This window comes from Rattus norvegicus, chromosome 5 (genome assembly GCF_036323735.1).
Source record: "Rattus norvegicus strain BN/NHsdMcwi chromosome 5, GRCr8, whole genome shotgun sequence".
Classification (NCBI taxonomy): Eukaryota; Metazoa; Chordata; class Mammalia; order Rodentia; family Muridae; genus Rattus; species Rattus norvegicus.
Window position 1 is genome coordinate 67884369 of NC_086023.1, and position 9381 is coordinate 67893749.

General features: G+C 42.5%; 1 protein-coding gene across 3 annotated transcripts in view; it reads left to right on the plus strand.

Moving 5' to 3' along the window:
* The window catches only part of Cavin4 (caveolae associated protein 4), a 100924-nt gene extending 92198 nt beyond the window's left edge, over positions 1-8726 (plus strand). For all 3 annotated transcript variants that reach the window (XR_010066392.1, XR_010066393.1, XR_010066394.1), the window contains 2 exons: positions 4021-4119; positions 5925-8726. The gene's annotated coding sequence lies outside the window, so the exon portion shown is untranslated. The remainder of the gene's footprint in view (positions 1-4020; positions 4120-5924) is intronic.
* Positions 8727-9381: the final 655 nt, after the last annotated feature.

Consider the following 9381-nt stretch of genomic DNA (forward strand, 5'->3'; position numbering starts at 1 on the left):
GGCTCCCTGCAATATCTGTGTCTATAAATATGCGTTGTGGTAAATATTATTCTGGGAGTATTTTTTACCCCACTTAGACCATATAGTTTCCAAATTAAAAACTCTAAAGCCTTTATATTTATAATAAGCCTTAAAGCATTAGAGCTGGGCAGATATCAACCCTCGATGCTATTCTGCTTACTTCTCTGTCACTAACCTGGAGATATTCCTTGCCGTGCTCTGCCTGGGCTGCTCCCACTCCACCAGGCTGGCCCTCGTGGCAATGAGCTCACGATCCACCTGCTTCTTCCTCCTTGTTCTCCTTCCTTGTGATCCCTGCCTGAGACCCCAAAGCCTGGAACCTTTGCTCTGCCCTCTCTCTTCTGCCCAGTTCAAGCTAAAGGCATCTTTAATAGCCAATGAGGGATAACTTGGGGTGGGGCAAGGTTTATACAACAAAAGCTGGTATATGTGAGGATCTCCTCATCTTCGCTGATCTCATTAAAGGGGGGACAATCAGATCTTTGGGTACAAAATTTAGCATTTGAATATAAGTAGCATAAGATCAATCCCTACAAGCTTAACCTGCAGTAGAAATTTCCCTCCAGTATTCATGGGATGCAGGTACACCCTCAGGTGGTCATATGGGTGGAGAGTTCAACACGTTGCCAGACTCTCCTGAGTACTGGCTCACTCCCATGCCTGTTAGTGAAACACAGATAAAACTGAGAGCTCTGTGATTCCGAAGCTAGCCTGGTCTACATAGTGAGTTCCAAGACAGCCTGAGCTATATAGCGGGACACTGTCTAAACAAAACAAAACAAAACAAAACAAAACAAAACAAAACAAAACACCACCATCACCACCAACCAAAAAACTAGAACCCAAACTAACCAAACAACAACAAAAAACAAAACCAAAAAAATCCCTGGCGTTCTCTAACTGGTTTTGTCCAGAGCTGGATTCCCATAACAAGTGGCACAGAGAGGAGTGTATCCAAAAGACAGAACAGGTGCTGTCATGAGGGCATTCTCAGCTGAATTCATGCATTCAAAGACAAGCCATGTGAGCATCAAAGCATGAAGGGAGGAGACTAGCAACACCAGCCCCCATCCCTGCACAGACCTGGTGTATACATGCTGAAGGGAGAAAATAGATGGAGAGGGACAAGAGTGTCCCGGTGAAGGAGTCTCCTGAAGATTGCTGTGGAATGCTGCTCTTTGGGTGTGACACGGCTGCTGCCATCTTGAACTCTCGTCAGCTGCGTTTACTCCTATACACAGTTGGGGTCATTAACGTTCTGCTGTGGAGAGGGGAGGGGCTCATAGGGCTGTGCTTCTTCCTGAGTATTTATTGCCAGCTAATTATTCCTGCAAGAGACATGTTCTTCACTGATGTTGCCACTCGTAAAGCTGCCTTCGTTGCTTTCACCTCACCTAAACGAAACTCGTCGCTTCAGCAAGCTGAGTGTGTACGGAAGAATTTCTTTGGTCTGTTATTAGTGCCCTATGTGGAGTTAGTAGATGTTTATCTACCCAGGAGAAGTTCACACTACAGAGGTAACTTTGGAGTTGAGATTTAAGTGAGTGTGACACACTGTTGTACAATGATGAGTTCATGAATAATGGAGGAAATTGTTTGAGGAACGGCAAGGAGGTGGATCCTATAGAGGGAGGTCCTATAGAAGGTCACAAATTGTAGGGCAGAAGACGGAGGACAGTGTGGACAAAGAAAGTTTTGCTTGCAAAACTACTGTCAAGTGACAGCCATATGGGCACTCCTGTGGGTGAGCCAGCAGGGCCACCCCAGCTCACAGCAGTGATTCGATTGGTAGTGAGCAAACCAAGAACAAGGCTGGAAGGCTGAGCTTTCCTACAAGCATCTTTCCTATGGCTAACACTGAGACATTGCCATAGTTTTTATTATAGTCAGCTTTCCCCCTGACTCACACAAAACAAAGGAAACAAGCAAAAGCCAAGGGGAAAGGAAGAGAATTACCCTCCATCCGACATTTGTAGGAAACACTTGAGCATACAAAGACAGCACACGATTCAGCACTCCTCTATGACAGCTCCGCAAACTTCACAACACCAGATGACAAAGATGATGCGTTAACTAAAGAGACAGCAAAAGTCTAGCTTTCAAAGGGTTAGAGACCAGGGGGTGGGTTGGCTCAGTGGGTAGGATGGCTCAGTGGGTGGGATGGCTCAGTGGGTGGGATGACTCACTGGGTTAAGGCATGTGTCTGAGGGTGTAGGTTCAAACTCTGAAACTCACCTGGTGGAAAGAGAAGTAACTCAAGTTGTTCTCTGACTTTCACATGCACATACTGGTGCAGTACACAGACCGAAGTGCATAATAAACAAACAAATACAAATTGAAAAAAGAGTCAAAGACCAACTATAGGATTCATATAATCCAAGACATGTAAGAGAAACTTGCCAAATCAATGAAAGACATAGACCTGAAAGTTACCAAAGTGAATGAAAGATTAAAAATGTAAAAGTACGAAGGCAAAATTCAGCATGGAAATGGAATCTCTCTCTCTCTCTCTCTCTCTCTCTCTCTCTCTCTCTCTCTCTCTCATACACACACACACACACACACACACACACACACACACACACACACACACACAAAGCAAAGCAGAAATTCTGGAAATGAAAGACCCAATGAAAAACACAACAGAAAACATCCTCAGCCAAGATCAAGAAGAATATCAGGGATATTGACACAGTCAATACAGCAATACACACAGATGCACACAGATGAAAAAAAGTCGATGAACACCAGAAAAAGTTCAAGAAGTCTGGGTACACTCAAGAGCCCAAACCCAAGAAATCAGGGGCTGTAAGAAAGAGCTGAGATAAACCATATGGTTCATACACACTTTTCACTGAAATTATAGCCAAGATGCTTTCAAATCCGGAAAAAGAAACACAGGAAGCATCTAGCACTCCAAGTAGATATGACCAGAGAATAATCTCTTCCCAACATATCATAGTCAAGATGCTAAAAACAGAATAAAAAATAACCCAATACGAAAATATATAAAGGAAAATTGCCAGATAGCACACAGAGACAGAGCTGGCAAAGTAACATCAGCTCTGTGTGCTGTCGGCAACCCTGCATCCTAGCAGTGCACGAAAGGACGGGTTCTGAGTTTGGAAGTAAATAATTGCCACCAGAATGGCTATCCCCATAACAAGCAAGGAAACCAAAGCAGAAATTGAAAGTGTCCCTACACATAACCATCTAGGAAAAAGATTGATTTACTGCTGGATTGCACCAAACGATCAAGGCCTAGTACCTTCTCAAACTGTTGCACAAAGCAGCAAGGAGAGGAACCTGTAACCTGTGGGCATGTAACTTAGTGCCACAGCTACTGTGGAAATCAGCACAGAGGCGTTTCAAAAGCTAAACCTGGAAGTCTCATCCAACCCTGATAGCACTTCTGGGCCGGTGCCCGAAGGACTCTGCAGCCTGCCACAGATATGCCTGCTCAACCATGCGTGTCAGAACTCTTCACACCAACCAGGAACGGGAACCTGACTAGAGGCCATCTACTGATGAAGGGCTGATGAAGGGCAGTGCGTATACGTGATGGGGTTTTATCCAGCCACAGAGGAAAACACAGTGAGGAAATTGGCTGGCAAGCGGATGAAACTGGAGGACATTATTTTAAGTGTGGTAACTCAGGCCGAGAAAGACAAATCCTTCAAGCTCTCTCTTTGCAGAGTCTAGCCTGTAATTGTAAGATTATGTAACCGGGTGGAACAGTTATGGAAATGTATAAGGGAACTAGAAGGGCCATGAAACTGGGAAGGAGGTTTGTTTCTAAGGGAGAGGGATGGAGGGAAGACAGAGGGATAAAGAGGGAGGGGGTAGAGAGGTAACGGTGCAGCAGAGAAGGCGGGAAGGGGAGGAAAGAGAGATCACGTAGGGCAGTCAACCAGAGCGAAACATGCATGAAAAACCAATGTGGGTATCGAGTACTTCAGAATCTAATTAAAAAAATCTTCCTTAATTGCACTTCTTCAGGTAAAGATCAAGTTTTCAATGTAAATTCATGACAAGTTCCTACCGTCTGATACTGAGGCAAGGAGAGTCTAGAAAATAGACACACCCAAGAAATGCCAGGTGAGCCCGGGGCCCTGGGCTCTGGGGAGTGTTAGTGTGACTCCTGGGAAAGAGGCCGAGCTGCTTTGCTGGCCCCTCATCCCCCCAGCATCAGTGGAGTACAGCGTCCCGGGTCTTGAGTTACATTTTTCACCCCACACTATGGCATAAACAAACCTTTTTTCTTTTTCTCCTCTTGAACATGAAATGGGGCAAAGGTAAACACACGTGGCCTATTGTCACTAAAAACGCATTCATTCCCAGAATAATGTGGCGCCTGGGTGAACAAGGATGATAGATATTTTTAGAGACACTCTCTCTCTACTTTGGAACAAACACAGAGCACCTGCTAAATTTGGCACAAAGCAATGGCTGCTCCCTGGCAGACAGATGCTCCCAGGCTCCCAGATGCCTGAGTCAGCGATGACGGGCACTTTCCAGTCCAACAGCAGTTTCTGGGCATAGGGCTTCAGTTCTGAACAGCTGGTGTAAGTCCTTCAATATTTTTAGTAACTTGTAGTTGCAAGTGCAGAATTGTGACTATCATGATCATAAAGGGTGGAACTAGTGTGTAGTGTGCTTTGGTTACTAAGGAATTGAGTCACAATTTTAAAGAAAGTATCCTTCCTAAGAGCATGCCCAAGGACCGATATTTTTATCAAGTGTCTAGGAAGAAATGAAATATGTTCATTTTAGCCCGCTGCCTTTAGCTCACTAATGAATTAGCCGCATCCTTTAACAGTCTAAGCCATCAATTTACAACTCAGATTAGAGTCTGATCTTTTAGTATTCTTTTTATTCAATTAATATTTTCTCCAGAAGAAAACACCCGAGGGGTGTATGTATTCATGTATGAGAGGGAAAACTGATTTCTGATTCTGTGATTCAAGTTGAAACTCATCCAAAGCACATGGGAATAGACTTGGGTTTAACCACAAGTACAACATGAATGAGTGACCAGAAGTCCTCTGTGTCACCTTTGATGACGCACTCTTAGTGATCATTTCTTTTCATTAAGGGAGGAATTTGTTTTCCTGTAACTCCCCTGATTAACCTCAGCTTCATGCAGGGAGTAGTTTAGAAATCGTGACCGCATGCCTGTAGCCAATTTGTCTTCCTTAATTTTCACAATTTCCCTGGTTATGATTCTATAATCTGAAGCATTATGAGGAAATGCGGGCCAGGACAGCCTGTGTTACTTTGTACTTCACTGGCTCTCACAGACCTCCTGATTGAGCCTAATTTTGGAGAATTTCAAAGCTTAAAAATAGCATCAGATCCAGAGCCCTCTGACATGATCTTCTCTAAGTTTGTAGTGAAATGACCGCAGAAGGAAACCCTAAGAAGGCAAAGGCATTGCAGCTCCCAGTAATACCACAGAAAGGTTTATCTGTAGAAGGCAGGTTAGATGATCTCTCCCACTTTCCCTTCTGACGGTCATGCTTCCAGGTCTTGTGAAACAGATCTTATCTGAGAAATAAAAGTCAAGGAAAGTGCCACAATTCTTTTTCCCATAGGTACTGTCACAGGGATGCAGGCTTTGAGAGTGATTTTCAATAAGGCCATAGCAAGTTATCTTACTAGTGGGATGTGTGTGTGTGTGTGTGTGTGTGTGTGTGTGTGTGTGTGTGTGTGTGTGTGTGTGAGTGCTGCTCTCTTTTCCTGCAAATCCTGATGTAGAACTCTCAGCCTGTGTGCCTGTATGCCTGTGTGCCGCCATGCTTCCCTCCATAGCAAAAATAGACTAAACCTTTGAAACTGTAGACCAGCCCCAATTAAATGCTTTTATTTATAAGAGTTGCTGAGGTCATGGTGTCTCTCCACAGCAATGGAACCCTGACTAAGACACATCACATACGCCAGAAACAATGGCATGAATGACCATGAACTAAAACTTCTAAAATTGTGAGGTAAATAAATATTCTGCATTTAATCTGTTTCTCCTCAGCATTTGTCACAGAGCTGAAAAGTCTACAAAATACAGTCTTCAATAGGGGGTCTAGGGAGACATTCGTATTCAGACCATAGCAGTCCTCAAGACATGGTAATCGTTCATTGTCGTCATGATCACCATCATTGTTGCCATCGTTGTCACCATCACAATCATCACCATCATCATCACTGTCATTATCACCATCATCATCAACATCCTCATTACCATCACCATCACCACCACTGTCATCATCACTGTCATTATCACCATCATCATCAACATCCTCATTACCATCACCATCATTACCATCACCATCATCACCATCATCATCATGCTGTGTCACGTAAGAGAATATGGATGATAGAGAAAGATATATGCTTGCTGCTTTGCATGCTTCGAGGTGTAGTATTAGCTCACTGGGTTCAGGACAACACAGACTCAGAAATAGTAAACAAGGAGCCTTTTACATCAGGCTCGTAGCTCTGACTGTTGGGATCTAGGGTGGAGATGGTGTCTCCAGCTGTGGATCGAACAAGGGACGTCCAATACCCAAGTACCAAGTGCAAGAGAAACCCACTTGTCTGCTTTTTAGCAAACACTTGAGAAATCTTTCTGCCCCTTAAATTTAAAAGCTCCAAACTCAACACTGACATCTGGGGACAGGAGAGAAGCAAGAAAGGCAAGTGTGGCTGCGGAGACTCAGAGGAAGAGCACAGCTCTGGAAGCGAGATCACAGGGTCAACCAGTGTTCTGAGCACATTTGAGCGGCAGCTCTGGGCCTCTGATGCTCCTAGTAACTCACTGGATTCTTATCGGTCCATGTGTGACAGGAAGCACTGTAATTAGTTTTACTCACGAGGATAAGGCACAGTGATGCTTAGATCTCACCGGTGGTTATGGAGTTGGTGAAGAGCAGCTCCCAGATTCTGAATCTAGTTGGTCCAGAGGGAGTGGCCTAAATTTTGTGTTACCATCTTTAAGGCATTTAGAACAGAAGTAACTGCCACTGACAAAACAGAATTTTGGGGTGCTCACAGGATTTGGAGGTACAGGGGAAGAGAGGGATGAGAGAAACAGCAGAGGAAAGGATTAGCAAAAATGCTGGTAAGTGAACCTGAGAATTGCAGGTATGTGTTCTAGAAAGCATATCAAATAGAACATAAATGACTAACATGTTCTGAGTTGAATAGACACTTTTGTATATAGATAAATGGATTCTTGTATTCCAAACAGTTGAAAAGAAACCTATATGTAAACTACATAACAACGAAAAATTTGAATGGAAGGAAAATAAAATTTCAGGTATTTGGAAAATAATAATAGTATCAATAACTGATTGATTCAAACATTCTTACCCGGATCAAGGGAGATGGCTCAATTAGTAAAGTGCTTGCACAAGCAGGAGGAGCTGAATTTGAACCCCATATAACACAAAACAATGCAGTTGCAGCGATATAGGTCTGTGTAATGCAATCCAAGCACCAGGGAATCAGAGACAGTGGAACACTGGGGATTGCTGGATAGCCAGTCTAGCTGAACCCGTGAGCCCCAGGCCTGTGAGAGAACTTGTTTCTAAACCAGGGAAGGGAGTGTCTGAGTAAGGTATCTGAGGCCTTTGGCCTCTACACACACGTACATGAACAATGCACACGCATATTTCCCTGGATCTTTGTCTGTCAGAAGACAATTGAATAGCATTTATATGCCTGAGGAAGGGCTACGACAAGAAACTTATGCTCGAGTAAGTTATTTCACATGAGGTGGGGTTAACGAGAAAAAATAATAGTCATGTATTCAAGAACTCAGAAAGCGTTTGCACCTCTAGCAGTATTGGAAGACACACACCAACCACAAATAGATGGAGTAAAAAATTAAGCTTTTTGTGATAATCAAAGAAACCAACCATAATTGTCAGAGATACAGTGTGTAAAATCATTTAGATCAGGACCGAATGCTGATATTGGGGGAAAAAATAGCTCATTCACGCCCACAAGCTGATAAGACCGTACATCATTTCCCAGTGGCTGTACACGGACTGTATCCCCAAGATGACTGCATCTATTCTGTTCTTCATTTTCTTGATTATACCTTTATACCTGTTCCTGTCGGGACCATTTTTAATGACTTCTATGCAGGAACAGCTGTAGGACAAGCATTTCCACAGAACCTCAAGAGTTCCCTTTGCGGATTTTCCCAGGAATGACTGGCCCTTCTTCAGCAAGCATGAAGCTAGCTTCATTAACCAGCGTCCTACTTAAGCAGGAAGAGGTCTAACGGTGCATAGTGGGACATAGAAAACAGACAGGTGGGTCATCAAAACTGATGCAAATGTCAAAATAGCTTTTCTGAAAAGAAATAAGGCAACAAAAATAGCAGTTGAAAACCAAGAATGGAAGTCTAGACCATCAGGAAAGTAATAGTTTGTAAGTTACACTAAGTGTGGTTAAGCTCGGTGCACTCTAAAGATAGTCATGCCAATTTTTATAGATAGAAAGTATAAATGTAAGTACGGTAGCTATGCAGTCAGTGCTTCTAAAACACCAGGGGGATCTAATAAAGATATAGGAGTTAATAAAAATGGGGAACCCTCTCCATTAAGAGATTAAGACTTTCTGATTGAACACCAAATATAAACTAATTATGTTTACAAAAGACACATATAATTAAAAATTGACTTATTAAACTTGAAAGAAAAATGGGCATGTATATAATATATAAATCAATATATAAGTCAATATATATTATATTAATATTATATATAAGTCAATATAAAAGTAACATATAATTAAGTTATATGTGATTATATATAGTGTTTTATAAGTTTAAATTCAAGCAAAATTTGCCATTCTCAGATACGTTAACATACAGTTGGTGAATAGGTTAACAGTGTGAATGAGTTTCAACAAAGCTTGACTGTTGTGACTTTTTTATGTGGGGGTGTAAGTGACTGAAGCCATGATAAGATTTACTTCTTTAAAATGACGAAAAATTTAAAAAGGTAATATATAGCAATACAACTGTGAGTGGACAGAGCTCTCTATGGCAGGGCTAGGCGCGGAATTAATCATTCATATGAATTATCTGGCATTTTCTAGGAAGAAACAGAGTAATATTTGAGTCAGCACCTTCAACTTTAACAGATTTAGTCAGTGCAGATACCTGGAGAGCTTTGGAAAGCTGAATAGAGAAGGCAAACGCAATGTATACAGATGCATGTATTTATTTTGCAAAGTTATGTGTGGCAGTAAAAATGGACAGGCACACATCTGTGTAACACAGGACTGTGACACCCATGTTTTCTACTTTTCTGCCCTGTGATTGTCTTCGCTGTACAGATGATTCCCAAGAGC